This window comes from Salvelinus alpinus, chromosome 24 (genome assembly GCF_045679555.1).
Source record: "Salvelinus alpinus chromosome 24, SLU_Salpinus.1, whole genome shotgun sequence".
Lineage (NCBI taxonomy): Eukaryota > Metazoa > Chordata > Actinopteri > Salmoniformes > Salmonidae > Salvelinus > Salvelinus alpinus.
In genome coordinates, this window is record NC_092109.1 from 49,320,123 (window position 1) to 49,343,331 (window position 23,209).

Consider the following 23,209-nt stretch of genomic DNA (forward strand, 5'->3'; position numbering starts at 1 on the left):
ACCACTATCAGATTAGAGTCATAAGGGATACTAGATATCTACAACCCCACTACCACCATCATATTAGAGCCACAAAGGAGACTAGACATCTACCACATCTACCACTATCAGATTACAGCCATAAAGGAGACTAGACATCAACCACCACAAAACCACTATCAGATTAGAGCCATAAAGAAGACTAGACATCTACCACCCCACTACCACTATCAGATTAGAGCCATTAGGGAGTCTAGACATCTACCAGCCCACTACCACTATCAGATTAGAGCCATAAAGGAGACTAGACATCTACCAACCCACTACCACTATCAGATTAGAGCCACAAAGGAGACTAGACATCTACCACATCTACCACTATCAGATTAGAGCCATAAAGAAGACTAGACATCAACCACAACAAAACCACTATCAGATTAGAGACACAAGTGAGACTAGATATCAACGACCCCACTACCACTATGACATTAGAGCCATAAGGGAGACTAGAAATCTACCAACCCACAACCACAATCAGATTAGAGCCATAAGGGAGACTAGATATCTACGACCCCACTACCACTATCATATTAGAGCCACAAAGGAGACTAGACATCTACCATATCTACCACTATCAGATTAAAGCCATAAAGGAGACTAGACATCAACCACCACAAAACCACTATCAGATTAGAGCCATAAAGAAGACTAGACATCTACCACCCCACTACCACTATCAGATTAGAGCCATTAGGGAGTCTAGACATCTACCAGCCCACTACCACTATCAGATTAGAGCCATAAAGGAGACTAGACATCTACCAACCCACTACCACTATCAGATTAGAGCCACAAAGGAGACTAGACATCTACCACATCTACCACTATCAGATTAGAGCCATAAAGAAGACTAGACATCAACCACAACAAAACCACTATCAGATTAGAGACACAAGGGAGACTAGATATCAACGACCCCACTACCACTATAACATTAGAGCCATAAGGGAGACTAGAAATCTACCAACCCACAACCACAATCAGATTAGAGCCATAAGGGAGACTAGATATCTACGACCCCACTACCACTATCATATTAGAGCCACAAAGGAGACTAGACATCTACCATATCTACCACTATCAGATTAAAGCCATAAAGGAGACTAGACATCAACCACCACAAAACCACTATCAGATTAGAGACACAAGGGAGACTAGACATCTACCACCCCACTACCACTATCAGATTAGAGCCACAAGGGAGCCTAGACATCTACCACCCCACTACCACTATCAGATTAGAGTTATAAAGGAGACTAGACATCTACCAACCCACTACCACCATCATATTAGAGCCAAAAAGGAGACTAGACATCTACCACATCTACCACTATCAGATTACAGCCATAAAGGAGACTAAACATCTACCACATCTACCACTATCAGATTACAGCCATAAAGAAGACTAGACATCAACCACAACAAAACCACTATCAGATTAGAGACACAAGGGAGACTAGATATCAACGACCCCACTACCACTATAACATTAGAGCCATAAGGGAGACTAGAAATCTACCAACCCACAACCACAATCAGATTAGAGCCATAAGGGAGACTAGATATCTACGACCCCACTACCACTATCATATTAGAGCCACAAAGGAGACTAGACATCTACCATATCTACCACTATCAGATTAAAGCCATAAAGGAGACTAGACATCAACCACCACAAAACCACTATCAGATTAGAGTTACAAAGGAGACTAGACATCTACCACCCCACTACCACTATCAGATTAGAGCCACAAGGGAGCCTAGACATCTACCACCCCACTACCACTATCAGATTAGAGCCATTAGGGAGTCTAGACATCTACCAGCCCACTACCACTATCAGATTAGAGCCATAAAGGAGACTAGACATCTACCAACCCACTACCACTATCAGATTAGAGCCACAAAGGAGACTAGACATCTACCACATCTACCACTATCAGATTACAGCCATAAAGGAGACTAGACATCAACCACCACAAAACCACTATCAGATTAGAGCCATAAAGAAGACTAGACATCTACCACCCCACTACCACTATCAGATTAGAGCCATTAGGGAGTCTAGACATCTACCAGCCCACTACCACTATCAGATTAGAGCCATAAAGGAGACTAGACATCTACCAACCCACTACCACTATCAGATTAGAGCCACAAAGGAGACTAGACATCTACCACATCTACCACTATCAGATTAGAGCCATAAAGAAGACTAGACATCAACCACAACAAAACCACTATCAGATTAGAGACACAAGGGAGACTAGATATCAACGACCCCACTACCACTATAAGATTAGAGCCATAAGGGAGACTAGAAATCTACCAACCCACTACCACTATCAGATAAGAGCCATAAGGGAGACTAGATATCTACGACCCCACTACCACCATCATATTATAGCCACAAAGGAGACTAGACATCTACCACATCTACCACTATCAGATTACAGCCACAAAGGAGACTAGACATCAACCACCCCACTACATCTATCAGATTAGAGTTATAAAGGAGACTAGACATCTACCAGCCCACTACCACTATCAGATTAGAGCCACAAGGGAGACTAGACATCTACCAGCCCACTACCACTATCAGATTAGAGTCATAAGGGAGACTAGATATCTACAACCCCACTACCACCATCATATTAGAGCCACAAAGGAGACTAGACATCTACCACATCTACCACTATCAGATTACAGCCATAAAGGAGACTAGACATCAACCACCACAAAACCACTATCAGATTAGAGCCATAAGGGAGACTAGACATCTACCACCCCACTACCACTATCAGATTAGAGCCACAAGGGAGCCTAGACATCTACCACCCCACTACCACTATCAGATTAGAGTTATAAAGGAGACTAGACATCTACCAACCCACTACCACCATCATATTAGAGCCAAAAAGGAGACTAGACATCTACCACATCTACCACTATCAGATTACAGCCATAAAGGAGACTAAACATCTACCACATCTACCACTATCAGATTACAGCCATAAAGGAGACTAGACATCAACCACCACAAAACCACTATCAGATTAGAGCCATAAAGAAGACTAGACATCTACCACCCCACTACCACTATCAGATTAGAGCCATTAGGGAGTCTAGACATCTACCAGCCCACTACCACTATCAGATTAGAGCCATAAAGGAGACTAGACATCTACCAACCCACTACCACTATCAGATTAGAGCCACAAAGGAGACTAGACATCTACCACATCTACCACTATCAGATTAGAGCCATAAAGAAGACTAGACATCAACCACAACAAAACCACTATCAGATTAGAGACACAAGGGAGACTAGATATCAACGACCCCACTACCACTATAACATTAGAGCCATAAGGGAGACTAGAAATCTACCAACCCACAACCACAATCAGATTAGAGCCATAAGGGAGACTAGATATCTACGACCCCACTACCACTATCATATTAGAGCCGCAAAGGAGACTAGACATCTACCATATCTACCACTATCAGATTAAAGCCATAAAGGAGACTAGACATCAACCACCACAAAACCACTATCAGATTAGAGACACAAGGGAGACTAGACATCTACCACCCCACTACCACTATCAGATTAGAGCCACAAGGGAGCCTAGACATCTACCACCCCACTACCACTATCAGATTAGAGTTATAAAGGAGACTAGACATCTACCAACCCACTACCACCATCATATTAGAGCCACAAAGGAGACTAGACATCTACCACATCTACCACTATCAGATTACAGCCATAAAGGAGACTAGACATCAACCACCACAAAACCACTATCAGATTAGAGCCATAAAGAAGACTAGACATCTACCACATCACTACCACTATCAGATTAGAGCCATAAGGGAGACTAGACATCTAGCACCCCACTACCACTATCAGATTAGAGCCATAAGGGAGACTAGAAATCTACCAGCCCACTACCACTATCAGATTAGAGCCATAAAGGAGATTAGACATCCACCAACCCACTACCACTATCAGATTAGAGCCACAAAGGAGACTAGACATCTACCACATCTACCACTATCAGATTAGAGCCATAAAGAAGACTAGACATCAACCACCACAAAACCACTATCAGATTAGAGACACAAGGGAGCCTAGACATCTACCACCCCACTACCACTATCAGATTAGAGTTATAAAGGAGACTAGACATCGACCACCCCACTACCACTATCAGATTAGAGCCATAAAGGAGACTAGACATCGACCACCCCACTACCACTATCAGATTAGAGTTATAAAGGAGACTAGACATCGACCACCCCACTACCACTATAAGATTAGAGTTATAAAGGAGAATAGGCATCTACCAGCCCACTACCACTATAAGATTAGAGCCACAAGGGAGTCTAGACATCTACCATATCTACCACTATCAGATTAGAGCCATAAAGGAGACTAGACATCAACCACCACAAAACCACTATCAGATTAGAGACACAAGGGAGACTAGATATCAACGACCCCACTACCACTATAACATTAGAGCCATAAGGGAGACTAGAAATCTACCAACCCACAACCACAATCAGATTAGAGCCATAAGGGAGACTAGATATCTACGACCCCACTACCACTATCATATTAGAGCCGCAAAGGAGACTAGACATCTACCATATCTACCACTATCAGATTAAAGCCATAAAGGAGACTAGACATCAACCACCACAAAACCACTATCAGATTAGAGACACAAGGGAGACTAGACATCTACCACCCCACTACCACTATCAGATTAGAGCCACAAGGGAGCCTAGACATCTACCACCCCACTACCACTATCAGATTAGAGTTATAAAGGAGACTAGACATCTACCAACCCACTACCACCATCATATTAGAGCCACAAAGGAGACTAGACATCTACCACATCTACCACTATCAGATTACAGCCATAAAGGAGACTAGACATCAACCACCACAAAACCACTATCAGATTAGAGCCATAAAGAAGACTAGACATCTACCACATCACTACCACTATCAGATTAGAGCCATAAGGGAGACTAGACATCTAGCACCCCACTACCACTATCAGATTAGAGCCATAAGGGAGACTAGAAATCTACCAGCCCACTACCACTATCAGATTAGAGCCATAAAGGAGATTAGACATCCACCAACCCACTACCACTATCAGATTAGAGCCACAAAGGAGACTAGACATCTACCACATCTACCACTATCAGATTAGAGCCATAAAGAAGACTAGACATCAACCACCACAAAACCACTATCAGATTAGAGACACAAGGGAGCCTAGACATCTACCACCCCACTACCACTATCAGATTAGAGTTATAAAGGAGACTAGACATCTACCAACCCACTACCACCATCATATTAGAGCCAAAAAGGAGACTAGACATCTACCACATCTACCACTATCAGATTACAGCCATAAAGGAGACTAAACATCTACCACATCTACCACTATCAGATTACAGCCATAAAGAAGACTAGACATCAACCACAACAAAACCACTATCAGATTAGAGACACAAGGGAGACTAGATATCAACGACCCCACTACCACTATAACATTAGAGCCATAAGGGAGACTAGAAATCTACCAACCCACAACCACAATCAGATTAGAGCCATAAGGGAGACTAGATATCTACGACCCCACTACCACTATCATATTAGAGCCACAAAGGAGACTAGACATCTACCATATCTACCACTATCAGATTAGAGCCATAAAGGAGACTAGACATCAACCACCACAAAACCACTATCAGATTAGAGACACAAGGGAGACTAGACATCTACCACCCCACTACCACTATCAGATTAGAGCCACAAGGGAGCCTAGACATCTACCACCCCACTACCACTATCAGATTAGAGCCATTAGGGAGTCTAGACATCTACCAGCCCACTACCACTATCAGATTAGAGCCATAAAGGAGACTAGACATCTACCAACCCACTACCACTATCAGATTAGAGCCACAAGGGAGACTAGACATCTACCACATCTACCACTATCAGATTACAGCCATAAAGGAGACTAGACATCAACCACCACAAAACCACTATCAGATTAGAGCCATAAAGAAGACTAGACATCTACCACCCCACTACCACTATCAGATTAGAGCCATTAGGGAGTCTAGACATCTACCAGCCCACTACCACTATCAGATTAGAGCCATAAAGGAGACTAGACATCTACCAACCCACTACCACTATCAGATTAGAGCCACAAAGGAGACTAGACATCTACCACATCTACCACTATCAGATTAGAGCCATAAAGAAGACTAGACATCAACCACAACAAAACCACTATCAGATTAGAGACACAAGGGAGACTAGATATCAACGACCCCACTACCACTATAAGATTAGAGCCATAAGGGAGACTAGAAATCTACCAACCCACTACCACTATCAGATAAGAGCCATAAGGGAGACTAGATATCTACGACCCCACTACCACCATCATATTATAGCCACAAAGGAGACTAGACATCTACCACATCTACCACTATCAGATTACAGCCATAAAGGAGACTAGACATCAACCACCCCACTACATCTATCAGATTAGAGTTATAAAGGAGACTAGACATCTACCAGCCCACTACCACTATCAGATTAGAGCCACAAGGGAGACTAGACATCTACCAGCCCACTACCACTATCAGATTAGAGTCATAAGGGAGACTAGATATCTACAACCCCACTACCACCATCATATTAGAGCCACAAAGGAGACTAGACATCTACCACATCTACCACTATCAGATTACAGCCATAAAGGAGACTAGACATCAACCACCACAAAACCACTATCAGATTAGAGCCATAAGGGAGACTAGACATCTACCACCCCACTACCACTATCAGATTAGAGCCACAAGGGAGCCTAGACATCTACCACCCCACTACCACTATCAGATTAGAGTTATAAAGGAGACTAGACATCTACCAACCCACTACCACCATCATATTAGAGCCAAAAAGGAGACTAGACATCTACCACATCTACCACTATCAGATTACAGCCATAAAGGAGACTAAACATCTACCACATCTACCACTATCAGATTACAGCCATAAAGGAGACTAGACATCAACCACCACAAAACCACTATCAGATTAGAGCCATAAAGAAGACTAGACATCTACCACCCCACTACCACTATCAGATTAGAGCCATTAGGGAGTCTAGACATCTACCAGCCCACTACCACTATCAGATTAGAGCCATAAAGGAGACTAGACATCTACCAACCCACTACCACTATCAGATTAGAGCCACAAAGGAGACTAGACATCTACCACATCTACCACTATCAGATTAGAGCCATAAAGAAGACTAGACATCAACCACAACAAAACCACTATCAGATTAGAGACACAAGGGAGACTAGATATCAACGACCCCACTACCACTATAACATTAGAGCCATAAGGGAGACTAGAAATCTACCAACCCACAACCACAATCAGATTAGAGCCATAAGGGAGACTAGATATCTACGACCCCACTACCACTATCATATTAGAGCCGCAAAGGAGACTAGACATCTACCATATCTACCACTATCAGATTAAAGCCATAAAGGAGACTAGACATCAACCACCACAAAACCACTATCAGATTAGAGACACAAGGGAGACTAGACATCTACCACCCCACTACCACTATCAGATTAGAGCCACAAGGGAGCCTAGACATCTACCACCCCACTACCACTATCAGATTAGAGTTATAAAGGAGACTAGACATCTACCAACCCACTACCACCATCATATTAGAGCCACAAAGGAGACTAGACATCTACCACATCTACCACTATCAGATTACAGCCATAAAGGAGACTAGACATCAACCACCACAAAACCACTATCAGATTAGAGCCATAAAGAAGACTAGACATCTACCACATCACTACCACTATCAGATTAGAGCCATAAGGGAGACTAGACATCTAGCACCCCACTACCACTATCAGATTAGAGCCATAAGGGAGACTAGAAATCTACCAGCCCACTACCACTATCAGATTAGAGCCATAAAGGAGATTAGACATCCACCAACCCACTACCACTATCAGATTAGAGCCACAAAGGAGACTAGACATCTACCACATCTACCACTATCAGATTAGAGCCATAAAGAAGACTAGACATCAACCACCACAAAACCACTATCAGATTAGAGACACAAGGGAGCCTAGACATCTACCACCCCACTACCACTATCAGATTAGAGTTATAAAGGAGACTAGACATCGACCACCCCACTACCACTATCAGATTAGAGCCATAAAGGAGACTAGACATCGACCACCCCACTACCACTATCAGATTAGAGTTATAAAGGAGACTAGACATCGACCACCCCACTACCACTATAAGATTAGAGTTATAAAGGAGAATAGGCATCTACCAGCCCACTACCACTATAAGATTAGAGCCACAAGGGAGTCTAGACATCTACCATATCTACCACAATCAGATTAGAGCCATAAAGGAGACTAGACATCAACCACCACAAAACCACTATCAGATTAGAGACACAAGGGAGACTAGATATCAACGACCCCACTACCACTATAACATTAGAGCCATAAGGGAGACTAGAAATCTACCAACCCACAACCACAATCAGATTAGAGCCATAAGGGAGACTAGATATCTACGACCCCACTACCACTATCATATTAGAGCCGCAAAGGAGACTAGACATCTACCATATCTACCACTATCAGATTAAAGCCATAAAGGAGACTAGACATCAACCACCACAAAACCACTATCAGATTAGAGACACAAGGGAGACTAGACATCTACCACCCCACTACCACTATCAGATTAGAGCCACAAGGGAGCCTAGACATCTACCACCCCACTACCACTATCAGATTAGAGTTATAAAGGAGACTAGACATCTACCAACCCACTACCACCATCATATTAGAGCCACAAAGGAGACTAGACATCTACCACATCTACCACTATCAGATTACAGCCATAAAGGAGACTAGACATCAACCACCACAAAACCACTATCAGATTAGAGCCATAAAGAAGACTAGACATCTACCACATCACTACCACTATCAGATTAGAGCCATAAGGGAGACTAGACATCTAGCACCCCACTACCACTATCAGATTAGAGCCATAAGGGAGACTAGAAATCTACCAGCCCACTACCACTATCAGATTAGAGCCATAAAGGAGATTAGACATCTACCAACCCACTACCACTATCAGATTAGAGCCACAAAGGAGACTAGACATCTACCACATCTACCACTATCAGATTAGAGCCATAAAGAAGACTAGACATCAACCACCACAAAACCACTATCAGATTAGAGACACAAGGGAGCCTAGACATCTACCACCCCACTACCACTATCAGATTAGAGTTATAAAGGAGACTAGACATCGACCACCCCACTACCACTATCAGATTAGAGCCATAAAGGAGACTAGACATCGACCACCCCACTACCACTATCAGATTAGAGTTATAAAGGAGACTAGACATCGACCACCCCACTACCACTATAAGATTAGAGTTATAAAGGAGAATAGGCATCTACCAGCCCACTACCACTATAAGATTAGAGCCACAAGGGAGTCTAGACATCTACCATATCTACCACTATCAGATTAGAGCCATAAAGAAGACTAGACATCAACCACCACAAAACCACTGTCAGATTAGAGACACAAGGGAGACTAGACATCTACCACCCCACTACCACTATCAGATTAGAGTTATAAAGGAGACTAGACATCTACCAGCCCACTACCACTCTCAGATTAGAGTTATAAAGGAGACTAGACATCTACCAGCCCACTACCACTATCAGATTAGAGTTATAAAGGAGACTAGACATCTACCAACCCACTACCACTATCAGATTAGAGCCACAAGGGAGACTAGACATCTACCAGCCCACTACCACTATCAGATTAAAGTTATAAAGGAGACTAGACATCTACCAACCCACTACCACTATAAGATTAGAGCCACAAGGGAGACTAGACATCTACCAGCCCTCTACAACTATCAGATTAGAGCCACAAGGGAGACTAGACATCTACCAGCCCACTACCACTATCAGATTTGAGTTATAAAGGAGACTAGACATCTACCAACCCACAACCACTATCAGATTAGAGCCACAAGGGAGCCTAGACATCTACCAGCCCACTACCACTATCAGATTAGGGCCACAAGGGAGACTAGACATCGACCACCTCACTACCACTATAAGATTAGAGCCACAAGGGAGACTAGACATCTACCAGCCCACTACCACTATCAGATTAGAGTCATAAGGGATACTAGATATCTACAACCCCACTACCACCATCATATTAGAGCCACAAAGGAGACTAGACATCTACCACATCTACCACTATCAGATTACAGCCATAAAGGAGACTAGACATCAACCACCACAAAACCACTATCAGATTAGAGCCATAAAGAAGACTAGACATCAACCACCACAAAACCAATATCAGATTAGAGACACATGGGAGACTAGACATCTACCACCCCACTACCACTATCAGATTAGAGTTATAAAGGAGACTAGACATCGACCACCCCACTACCACTATCAGATTAGAGTTATAAAGGAGACTAGACATCTACAAGCCCACTACCACTATCAGATTAGAGTCATAAGGGATACTAGATATCTACAACCCCACTACCACCATCATATTAGAGCCACAAAGGAGACTACACATCTACCACATCTACCACTATAGGATTACAGCCATAAAGGAGACTAGACATCAACCACCACAAAACCACTATCAGATTAGAGCCATAAAGAAGACGAGACATCTACCACCCCACTACCACTATCAGATTACAGTCATTAGGGAGACTAGACATCTACCAGCCCACTACCACTATCAGATTAGAGCCATAAGGGAGACTAGACATCTAGCACCCCACTACCACTATAACATTAGAGCCATAAGGGAGACTAGATATCTACAACCCCACTACCACTATCAGATTAGAGCCACAAGGGAGCCTAGACATCTACCAGCCCACTACAACTATCAGATTAGAGCCACAAGGGAGACTAGACATCGACCACCTCACTACCACTATAAGATTAGAGCCATAAGGGAGACTAGACATCTAGCACCCCACTACCACTATCAGATTAGAGCCATAAGGGAGACTAGACATCTAGCACCCCACTACCACTATCAGATTAGAGCCATAAGGGAGACTAGACATCTACCACCCCACTACCACTATAAGATTAGAGCCATAAGGGAGACAAGACATCTACTAACCCACTACCACTATCAGATTAGAGCCACAAAAGAAGACTAGACATCTACCACATCTACCACTATCAGATTAGAGCCATAAAGAAGACTAGACATCAACCACAACAAAACCACTATCAGATTAGAGACACAAGGGAGACTAGATATCAACGACCCACTACCACTATAAGATTAGAGCCATAAGGGAGACTAGAAATCTACCAACCCACTACCACAATCAGATTAGAGTTATAAAGGAGACTAGAAATCTACCAACCCACTACCACTCTCAGATTAGAGTTATAAAGGAGACTAGACATCTACCACCCCACTACCACTATCAGATTAGAGCCATTAGGGAGACTAGACATCTACCAGCCCACTACCACTATCAGATTAGAGCCATAAGGGAGACTAGACATCTAGCACCCCACTACCACTATCAGATTAGAGCCATAAGGGAGACTAGACATCTACCAGCCCACTAGCACTATCAGATTAGAGCCATAAAGGAGACTAGACATCTACCAACCCACTACCACTATCAGATTAGAGCCACAAAGGAGACTAGACATCAACCACAACAAAACCACTATCAGATTAGAGACACAAGGGAGACTAGATATCAACGACCCCACTACCACTATAACATTAGAGCCATAAGGGAGACTAGAAATCTACCAACCCACTACCACTATCAGATTAGAGTTATAAAGGAGACTAGACATCTACCAGCCCACTACCACTCTCAGATTAGAGTTATAAAGGAGACTAGACATCTACCAGCCCACTACCACTATCAGATTAGAGTTATAAAGGAGACTAGACATCTACCAACCCACTACCACTATCAGATTAGAGCCACAAGGGAGACTAGACATCTACCAGCCCACTACCACTATCAGATTAAAGTTATAAAGGAGACTAGACATCTACCAACCCACTACCACTATAAGATTAGAGCCACAAGGGAGACTAGACATCTACCAGCCCTCTACAACTATCAGATTAGAGCCATAAGGGAGACTAGACATCTACCAGCCCACTACCACTATCAGATTAGAGTTATAAAGGAGACTAGACATCTACCAACCCACAACCACTATCAGATTAGAGCCACAAGGGAGCCTAGACATCTACCAGCCCACTACCACTATCAGATTAGGGCCACAAGGGAGACTAGACATCGACCACCTCACTACCACTATAAGATTAGAGCCACAAGGGAGACTAGACATCTACCAGCCCACTACCACTATCAGATTAGAGTCATAAGGGATACTAGATATCTACAACCCCACTACCACCATCATATTAGAGCCACAAAGGAGACTAGACATATACCACATCTACCACTATCAGATTACAGCCATAAAGGAGACTAGACATCAACCACCACAAAACCACTATCAGATTAGAGCCATAAAGAAGACTAGACATCAACCACCACAAAACCAATATCAGATTAGAGACACATGGGAGACTAGACATCTACCACCCCACTACCACTATCAGATTAGAGTTATAAAGGAGACTAGACATCGACCACCCCACTACCACTATCAGATTAGAGTTATAAAGGAGACTAGACATCTACCAGCCCACTACCACTATCAGATTAGAGTCATAAGGGATACTAGATATCTACAACCCCACTACCACCATCATATTAGAGCCACAAAGGAGACTACACATCTACCACATCTACCACTATAGGATTACAGCCATAAAGGAGACTAGACATCAACCACCACAAAACCACTATCAGATTAGAGCCATAAAGAAGACGAGACATCTACCACCCCACTACCACTATCAGATTACAGCCATTAGGGAGACTAGACATCTACCAGCCCACTACCACTATCAGATTAGAGCCATAAGGGAGACTAGACATCTAGCACCCCACTACCACTATAACATTAGAGCCATAAGGGAGACTAGATATCTACAACCCCACTACCACTATCAGATTAGAGCCACAAGGGAGCCTAGACATCTACCAGCCCACTACCACTATCAGATTAGAGCCATAAGGGAGACTAGACATCGACCACCTCACTACCACTATAAGATTAGAGCCATAAGGGAGACTAGAAATCTACCAACCCACTACCACTATCAGATTAGAGCCATAAGGGAGACTAGACATCTAGCACCCCACTACCACTATCAGATTAGAGTCATAAGGGAGACTAGACATCTAGCACCCCACTACCACTATCAGATTAGAGCCATAAGGGAGACTAGACATCTACCACCCCACTACCACTATAAGATTAGAGCCATAAGGGAGACAAGACATCTACTAACCCACTACCACTATCAGATTAGAGCCACAAAAGAAGACTAGACATCTACCACATCTACCACTATCAGATTAGAGCCATAAAGAAGACTAGACATCAACCACAACAAAACCACTATCAGATTAGAGACACAAGGGAGACTAGATATCAACGACCCCACTACCACTATAAGATTAGAGCCATAAGGGAGACTAGAAATCTAACAACCCACTACCACAATCAGATTAGAGTTATAAAGGAGACTAGAAATCTACCAACCCACTACCACTCTCAGATTAGAGTTATAAAGGAGACTAGACATCTACCACCCCACTACCACTATCAGATTAGAGCCATTAGGGAGACTAGACATCTACCAGCCCACTACCACTATCAGATTAGAGCCATAAGGGAGACTAGACATCTAGCACCCCACTACCACTATCAGATTAGAGCCATAAGGGAGACTAGACATCTAGCACCCCACTACCACTATCAGATTAGAGCCATAAGGGAGACTAGACATCTACCACCCCACTACCACTATAAGATTAGAGCCATAAGGGAGACAAGACATCTACTAACCCACTACCACTATCAGATTAGAGCCACAAAAGAAGACTAGACATCTACCACATCTACCACTATCAGATTAGAGCCATAAAGAAGACTAGACATCAACCACAACAAAACCACTATCAGATTAGAGACACAAGGGAGACTAGATATCAACGACCCCACTACCACTATAAGATTAGAGCCATAAGGGAGACTAGAAATCTACCAACCCACTACCACAATCAGATTAGAGTTCTAAAGGAGACTAGAAATCTACCAACCCACTACCACTCTCAGATTAGAGTTATAAAGGAGACTAGACATCTACCAGCCCACTACCACTATCAGATTAGAGCCATAAGGGAGACTAGACATCTAGCACCCCACTACCACTATCAGATTAGAGCCATAAGGGAGACTAGACATCTACCAGCCCACTAGCACTATCAGATTAGAGCCATAAAGGAGACTAGACATCTACCAACCCACTACCACTATCAGATTAGAGCCACAAAGGAGACTAGACATCAACCACAACAAAACCACTATCAGATTAGAGACACAAGGGAGACTAGATATCAACGACCCCACTATCACTATAACATTAGAGCCATAAGGGAGACTAGAAATCTACCAACCCACTACCACTATCAGATTAGAGCCATAAGGGAGACTAGATATCTACAACCCCACTACCACTATCAGATTAGAGCCACAAGAGAGCCTAGACATCTACCAGCCCACTACAACTATCAGATTAGAGCCACAAGGGAGACTAGAGATCGACCACCTCACTACCACTATAAGATTAGAGCCATAAGGGAGACTAGAAATCTACCAACCCACTACCACTATCAGATTAGAGCCATAAGGGAGACTAGATATCTAGCACCCCACTACCACTATCAGATTAGAGCCATAAGGGAGACTAGACATCTAGCACCCCACTACCACTATCAGATTAGAGCCATAAGGGAGACTAGACATCTACCACCCCACTACCACTATCAGATTAGAGCCATAAGGGAGACTAGACATCTAGCACCCCACTACCACTATCAGATTAGAGCCATAAGGGAGACTAGACATCTACCAGCCCACTACCACTATCAGATTAGAGCCATTAAGGAGACTAGACATCTACTAACCCACTACCACTATCAGATTAGAGCCACAAAGAAGACTAGACATCAACCACAACAAAACCACTATCAGATTAGAGACACAAGGGAGACTAGATATCAACGACCCCACTACCACTATCAGATTAGAGCCATAAGGGAGACTAGACATCTACCAGCCCACTACCACTATCAGATTAGAGCCATTAAGGAGACTAGACATCTACTAACCCACTACCACTATCAGATTAGAGCCACAAAGAAGACTAGACATCAACCACAACAAAACCACTATCAGATTAGAGACACAAGGGAGACTAGAAATCTACCAACCCACTACCACAATCAGATTAGAGTTATAAAGGAGACTAGAAATCTACCATGCCACTACCACTATCAGATTAGAGCCATAAGGGAGCCTAGAAATCTACCAACCCACTACCACTATCAGATTAGAGCCATAAGGGAGACTAGATATCTACGACCCCACTACCACCATCATATTAGAGCCACAAAGGAGACTAGACATCTACCATATCTACCACTATCAGATTAGAGCCATAAAGGAGACTAGACATCAACCACCACAAAACCCCTATCAGATTAGATACACAAGGGAGACTAGACATCGACCACCCCACTACCACTATCAGATTAGAGTTATAAAGGAGACTAGACATCTACCAACCCACAACCACTATCAGATTAGAGCCATTAGGGAGACTAGACATCTACCAGCCCACTACCACTCTCAGATTAGAGTTATAAAGAAGACTAGACATCTACCAGCCCACTACCACTCTCAGATTAGAGTTATAAAGGAGACATCTACCAGCCCACTACCACTATAAGATTAGAGCCACAAGGGAGACTAGACATCTACCAGCCCACTACCACTATCAGATTAGAGTTATAAAGGAGGCATCTACCAACCCACAACCACTATCAGATTAGTGACACAAGCGAGACGAGACATCTACCACCCAACTACCACTATCAGATTAGAGTTATAAAGGAGACTAGACATCGACCACCCCACTACCACTATCAGATTAGAGCCAAAAGGGAGCCTAGACATCTACCAGCCCACTACAACTGATTAGAGCCACAAGGGAGACTAGACATCGACCACCTCACTACCACTATAAGATTAGAGCCATAAGGGAGACTAGAAATCTACCAACCCACTACCACTATCAGATTAGAGCCATAAGGGAGACTAGATATCTACGACCCCACTACCACCATCATATTAGAGCCACAAAGGAGACTAGACATCTACCATATCTACCACTATCAGATTAGAGCCATAAAGGAGACTAGACATCAACCACCACAAAACCCCTATCAGATTAGATACACAAGGGAGACTAGACATCTACCACCCCACTACCACTATCAGATTAGAGTTATAAACGAGACTAGACATCGACCACCCCACTACCACTATCAGATTAGAGCCATAAAGGAGACTAGACATCGACCACCCCACTACCACTATCAGATTAGAGTTATAAAGGAGACTAGACATCTACCAACCCACAACCACTATCAGATTAGAGCCATTAGGGAGACTAGACATCTACCAGCCCACTACCACTCTCAGATTAGAGTTATAAAGAAGACTATACATCTACCAGCCCACTACCACTATAAGATTAGAGCCACAAGGGAGACTAGACATCTACCAGCCCACTACCACTATCAGATTAGAGTTATAAAGGAGGCATCTACCAACCCACAACCACTATCAGATTAGTGACACAAGCGAGACGAGACATCTACCACCCCACTACCACTATCAGATTAGAGTTATAAAGGAGACTAGACATCGACCACCCCACTACCACTATCAGATTAGAGCCATAAAGGAGACTAGACATCGACCACCCCACTACCACTATCAGATTAGAGTTATAAAGGAGACTAGACATCGACCACCCCACTAACACTATCAGATTAGAGTTATAAAGTAGACTAGACATCTACCAGCCCACTACCACTATAAGATTAGAGCCACAAGGGAGACTAGACATCTACAAGCCCACTACAACTATCAGATTAGAGCCACAAGGGAGACTAGACATCTACCAGCCCACTACCACTATCAGATTAGAGTCATAAGGGATACTAGATATCTACAACCCCACTACCACCATCATATTAGAGCCACAAAGGAGACTAGACATCTACCACCCCACTACCACTATCAGATTAGAGCCATAAGGGAGACTAGACATCTAGCACCCCACTACCACTTTCAGATTAGAGCCATAAGGGAGACTAGACATCTACCCGCCCACTACCACTATCAAATTAGAGCCATAAAGGAGACTAGACATCTACCAACCCACTACCACTATCAGATTAGAGCCACAAAGGAGACTAGACATCTACCACATCTACCACTATCAGATTAGAGCCATAAAGAAGACTAGACATCAACCACAACAAAACCACTATCAGATTAGAGACACAAGGGAGACTAGATATCAACGACCCCACTACCACTATAAGATTAGAGCCATAAGGGAGACTAGAAATCTACCAACCCACTACCACAATCAGATTAGAGTTATAAAGGAGACTAGAAATCTACCAACCCACTACCACTATCAGATTAGAGCCATAAGGGAGACTAGATATCTACGACCCCACTACCACTATCATATTAGAGCCACAAAGGAGACTAGACATCTACCATATCTACCACTATCAGATTAAAGCCATAAAGGAGACTAGACATCAACCACCACAAAACCACTATCAGATTAGAGACACAAGGGAGACTAGACATCTACCACCCCACTACCACTATCAGATTAGAGCCACAAGGGAGCCTAGACATCTACCACCCCACTACCACTATCAGATTAGAGTTATAAAGGAGACTAGACATCTACCAACCCACTACCACCATCATATTAGAGCCAAAAAGGAGACTAGACATCTACCACATCTACCACTATCAGATTACAGCCATAAAGGAGACTAGACATCTACCACATCTACCACTATCAGATTACAGCCATAAAGGAGACTAGACATCAACCACCACAAAACCACTATCAGATTAGAGCCATAAAGAAGACTAGACATCTACCACCCCACTACCACTATCAGATTAGAGCCATTAGGGAGTCTAGACATCTACCAGCCCACTACCACTATCAGATTAGAGCCATAAAGGAGACTAGACATCTACCAACCCACTACCACTATCAGATTAGAGCCACAAAGGAGACTAGACATCTACCACATCTACCACTATCAGATTAGAGCCATAAAGAAGACTAGACATCAACCACAACAAAACCACTATCAGATTAGAGACACAAGGGAGACTAGATATCAACGACCCCACTACCACTATAAGATTAGAGCCATAAGGGAGACTAGAAATCTACCAACCCACTACCACAATCAGATTAGAGCCATAAGGGAGACTAGATATCTACGACCCCACTACCACTATCATATTAGAGCCGCAAAGGAGACTAGACATCTACCATATCTACCACTATCAGATGAAAGCCATAAAGGAGACTAGACATCAACCACAACAAAACCACTATCAGATTAGAGACACAAGGGAGACTAGATATCAACGACCCCACTACCACTATAAGATTAGAGCCATAAGGGAGACTAGAAATCTACCAACCCACTACCACAATCAGATTAGAGTTATAAAGGAGACTAGAAATCTACCAACCCACTACCACTATCAGATTAGAGCCATAAGGGAGACTAGATATCTACGACCCCACTACCACTATCATATTAGAGCCACAAAGGAGACTAGACATCTACCATATCTACCACTATCAGATTAAAGCCATAAAGGAGACTAGACATCAACCACCACAAAACCACTATCAGATTAGAGACACAAGGGAGACTAGACATCTACCACCCCACTACCACTATCAGATTAGAGCCACAAGGGAGCCTAGACATCTACCACCCCACTACCACTATCAGATTAGAGTTATAAAGGAGACTAGACATCTACCAACCCACTACCACCATCATATTAGAGCCAAAAAGGAGACTAGACATCTACCACATCTACCACTATCAGATTACAGCCATAAAGGAGACTAGACATCTACCACATCTACCACTATCAGATTACAGCCATAAAGGAGACTAGACATCAACCACCACAAAACCACTATCAGATTAGAGCCATAAAGAAGACTAGACATCTACCACCCCACTACCACTATCAGATTAGAGCCATTAGGGAGTCTAGACATCTACCAGCCCACTACCACTATCAGATTAGAGCCATAAAGGAGACTAGACATCTACCAACCCACTACCACTATCAGATTAGAGCCACAAAGGAGACTAGACATCTACCACATCTACCACTATCAGATTAGAGCCATAAAGAAGACTAGACATCAACCACAACAAAACCACTATCAGATTAGAGACACAAGGGAGACTAGATATCAACGACCCCACTACCACTATAACATTAGAGCCATAAGGGAGACTAGAAATCTACCAACCCACAACCACAATCAGATTAGAGCCATAAGGGAGACTAGATATCTACGACCCCACTACCACTATCATATTAGAGCCGCAAAGGAGACTAGACATCTACCATATCTACCACTATCAGATTAAAGCCATAAAGGAGACTAGACATCAACCACCACAAAACCACTATCAGATTAGAGACACAAGGGAGACTAGACATCTACCACCCCACTACCACTATCAGATTAGAGCCATAAGGGAGACTAGACATCTAGCACCCCACTACCACTATCAGATTAGAGCCATAAGGGAGACTAGACATCTACCAGCCCACTACCACTATCAGATTAGAGCCATAAAGGAGACTAGACATCCACCAACCCACTACCACTATCAGATTAGAGCCACAAAGGAGACTAGACATCTACCACATCTACCACTATCAGATTAGAGCCATAAAGAAGACTAGACATCAACCACAACAAAACCACTATCAGATTAGAGACACAAGGGAGACTAGATATCAACGACCCCACTACCACTATAAGATTAGAGCCATAAGGGAGACTAGAAATCTACCAACCCACTACCACAATCAGATTAGAGTTATAAAGGAGACTAGAAATCTACCATGCCACTACCACTATCAGATTAGAGCCATAAGGGAGACTAGATATCTACGACCCCACTACCACCATCATATTAGAGCCACAGAGGAGACCTGACATCTACCATATCTACCACTATCAGATTAGAGCCATAAAGGAGACTAGACATCAACCACCACAAAACCACTATCAGATTAGAGACACAAGGGAGCCTAGACATCTATCACCCCACTACCACTATCAGATTAGAGTTATAAAGGAGACTAGACATCTACCAACCCACTACCACTATCAGATTAGAGCCAAAAGGGAGCCTAGACATCTACCAGCCCACTACAACTGATTAGAGCCACAAGGGAGACTAGACATCGACCACCTCACTACCACTATAAGATTAGAGCCATAAGGGAGACTAGAAATCTACCAACCCACTACCACTATCAGATTAGAGCCATAAGGGAGACTAGATATCTACGACCCCACTACCACCATCATATTAGAGCCACAAAGGAGACTAGACATCTACCATATCTACCACTATCAGATTAGAGCCATAAAGGAGACTAGACATCAACCACCACAAAACCCCTATCAGATTAGATACACAAGGGAGACTAGACATCTACCACCCCACTACCACTATCAGATTAGAGTTATAAACGAGACTAGACATCGACCACCCCACTACCACTATCAGATTAGAGCCATAAAGGAGACTAGACATCGACCACCCCACTACCACTATCAGATTAGAGTTATAAAGGAGACTAGACATCTACCAACCCACAACCACTATCAGATTAGAGCCATTAGGGAGACTAGACATCTACCAGCCCACTACCACTCTCAGATTAGAGTTATAAAGAAGACTAGACATCTACCAGCCCACTACCACTCTCAGATTAGAGTTATAAAGGAGACATCTACCAGCCCACTACCACTATAAGATTAGAGCCACAAGGGAGACTAGACATCTACCAGCCCACTGCCACTATCAGATTAGAGTTATAAAGGAGGCATCTACCAACCCACAACCACTATCAGATTAGTGACACAAGCGAGACGAGACATCTACCACCCCACTACCACTATCAGATTAGAGTTATAAAGGAGACTAGACATCGACCACCCCACTACCACTATCAGATTAGAGCCATAAAGGAGACTAGACATCGACCACCCCACTACCACTATCAGATTAGAGTTATAAAGGAGACTAGACATCGACCACCCCACTACCACTATCAGATTAGAGTTATAAAGGAGACTAGACATCTACCAGCCCACTACCACTATAAGATTAGAGCCACAAGGGAGACTAGACATCTACCAGCCCACTACAACTATCAGATTAGAGCCACAAGGGAGACTAGACATCTACCAGCCCACTACCACTATCAGATTAGAGTCATAAGGGATACTAGATATCTACAACCCCACTACCACCATCATATTAGAGCCACAAAGGAGACTAGACATCTACCACCCCACTACCACTATCAGATTAGAGCCATAAGGGAGACTAGACATCTAGCACCCCACTACCACTATCAGATTAGAGCCATAAGGGAGACTAGACATCTACCAGCCCACTACCACTATCAGATTAGAGCCATAAAGGAGACTAGACATCTACCAACCCAATACCACTATCAGATTAGAGCCACAAAGGAGACTAGACATCTACCACATCTACCACTATCAGATTAGAGCCATAAAGAAGACTAGACATCAACCACAACAAAACCACTATCAGATTAGAGACACAAGGGAGACTAGATATCAACGACCCCACTACCACTATAAGATTAGAGCCATAAGGGAGACTAGAAATCTACCAACCCACTACCACAATCAGATTAGAGTTATAAAGGAGACAAGAAATCTACCAACCCACTACCACTATCAGATTAGAGCCATAAGGGAGACTAGATATCTACGACCCCACTACCACTATCATATTAGAGCCACAAAGGAGACTAGACATCTACCATATCTACCACTATCAGATTAAAGCCATAAAGGAGACTAGACATCAACCACCACAAAACCACTATCAGATTAGAGACACAAGGGAGACTAGACATCTACCACCCCACTACCACTATCAGATTAGAGCCACAAGGGAGCCTAGACATCTACCACCCCACTACCATTATCAGATTAGAGTTATAAAGGAGACTAGACATCTACCAACCCACTACCACCATCATATTAGAGCCAAAAAGGAGACTAGACATCTACCACATCTACCACTATCAGATTACAGCCATAAAGGAGACTAGACATCTACCACATCTACCACTATCAGATTACAGCCATAAAGGAGACTAGACATCAACCACCACAAAACCACTATCAGATTAGAGCCATAAAGAAGACTAGACATCTACCACCCCACTACCACTATCAGATTAGAGCCATTAGGGAGTCTAGACATCTACCAGCCCACTACCACTATCAGATTAGAGACACAAGGGAGACTAGACATCTACCACCCCACTACCACTATCAGATTAGAGCCACAAGGGAGCCTAGACATCTACCACCCCACTACCACTATCAGATTAGAGTTATAAAGGAGACTAGACATCTACCAACCCACTACCACCATCATATTAGAGCCACAAAGGAGACTAGACATCTACCACATCTACCACTATCAGATTGCAGCCATAAAGGAGACTAGACATCAACCACCACAAAACCACTATCAGATTAGAGCCATAAAGAAGACTAGACATCTACCACCCCACTACCACTATCAGATTAGAG